The sequence below is a fragment of the Bidens hawaiensis genome, unplaced genomic scaffold, assembly GCF_021521415.1.
Source record: "Bidens hawaiensis isolate Kalapana, Puna unplaced genomic scaffold, B.hawaiensis_p1.1 tig00033305_1, whole genome shotgun sequence".
In the NCBI taxonomy this organism is placed as follows: Eukaryota; Viridiplantae; Streptophyta; class Magnoliopsida; order Asterales; family Asteraceae; genus Bidens; species Bidens hawaiensis.
This window is the reverse complement of record NW_027495713.1, coordinates 98,035-100,186: the sequence shown is the minus strand read 5'-3', so window position 1 is coordinate 100,186 and position 2,152 is coordinate 98,035.

Sequence of the window (2,152 nt, the reverse complement as noted above, 5' to 3'; positions counted from 1 at the left end):
GTTTTGTTTATATGCGTTCGTGTGAATTATTATAGCCGAATTTGGGCTGAAAAGAATATTGCAAGAGCTTTTTACATTCTGGAATTGATACATGTTGTTTTGGGACATAATTTGAGTATTCAAGAATTTTGGTGGAAGTTTTGGAAATTTTTTGGGATAAACGGATGATTTTCAGGCGAAATATAGCTGATAAAATGAATTTTTATAAATTAATAAATCTGTAAATAATTCCAGAAATATTTTTATAAAAATCTGTATATTTTAATTGATATGTGGCTAAATTTTCATAATTTAATGATTAACGGTTAATTAATTATGCTAATTTGAAGATTAAACAAATTCAGTTTTTATAAAAACCGGTAAGTTCGCGACTAACGAACCTGCGGGAATATCAAAACATCAAGAATGATCAAAAATCATATTTTTGGATTAATTAAGTGAAAACTAACTTTTCTATGAGAAACCTGGACAATCCGAATGGATTGTGCGCCTTTCTTCTTAAATCAAACTAAATAAACGGAAACGGGCCCCGTGGCTAATCCGGGACCCCAGTATGTGATCCTTCCTTATAACTTAATCATTTTATTAACCAATACATTTACCCAAGCTTATTTTCCCATAACTGTTTTCTGAACGCGTAAACGAACAACTTGGCCCAGCTGGAAAAACGGGAATCTGAGCCAAGTTCGGTTTTAAGTATCAAATATTGAAGAACATCACAACCTAAGCCTATTGCCACTTTCTGGGCGTTCCAGCTATACCTAGATTAGTTATACAGCCCAGTTTAGTATTGAGATTATAATAATATTAAAATATTAATATTATTATAATATTGATTATAGGAAACCGTGATTGCAAGTTATACAAACCTCGAACCGACGTGCTACTGATTATCTACTAAACAGTGAGTTTCATGACCCCACTTCTAAACTTTTTTACGAACTTTTGGGGTGAAAAGCATGTTTGATTACATATACATACCTGAAACATGTATTGATGTGAATTATCTAAGTGCTAACACACGAAAGTCCCCACGATCACAGTGATTAACTTCGAGCCGGTGGCTTGTGAATAGTACTATTGGTTTGACAAACCCAAATGGAATCGGCCTGGTTGCCGTGTCACATAGCGCCGTTTGCACATAACTATATTTATACAAACAGGCCTGGTTGCTCGTGATACCGCTCAAAGGACTGGTCACAACGAGTACATCGTACACTGTTATGGTAACGAAGATGATGATAACATATGCGAGGCGATGATGTCGTGTAGATAATGTATTAAACCATATGTTTTGTTTAAATATGATAATTATTATTATTTTTCAAACATGTTTTAAATATGACCTTATAACTGCTTCACCTTTTTGGTTCTCGTGAGGAGTTAAAGGAATGGGGAAAGAAAAGAGGACGGAAGCATGAGTGTGTTGTTGTGGTCCAACGGTCTAGTACAAACGGTGTGGACCTTGGATGCAATTGGATGGGCAACCCAAACTCAAGGCCACGGTCAGGCGTATCGATAGTATAAACAAGGGTTGTCCCTTTAAGCTGAAAGGGAGATACGACTAGGGAGTTGATTGTTGGAAGCTTCAGATAGTAAACGAGATGCACAACCATGATCCAGTCATCTTTAAGGAGGGGAACGCGTATATCAGGAAAATTTCCAACGAGGAAGTTGATCAGGGCGTGAAGCTGAAAAAAATTCTTTCACTCTTACGGAAATGGTTTCCCGGCAATTGTGTTGAGAAGGACATATACAATTTGATAGACAAGATAAAAAATGAGAATAGAATATGCAATACCCCCATGCAGTTTCACGAATGTTTATAAAAATTGATTAACGTCTTAATAAATCGGATGCAGGTACTTAAAAACTTCCTGCATAACAATGGGTTCGTGTATCACACACGGGAGAGCCATTCCACCAACAAGACGATAGATGTTTTCTTCTATCATGATAAGTCGTATAAAATATCGCGTGCATTCCCCCATGTGTTGTTGATGGACACAACGTACAACACCAACATGTATAAGTGGCCGCTTTTTCAGTTTTTTGGTGTGACATCGACGTCGAAGTCGTTCTGCATCGCGCACGCGGTTATATATTGGGAATGGGAACAGGACTTCACATAGGCCCTTGAGTGGCTCAAAGG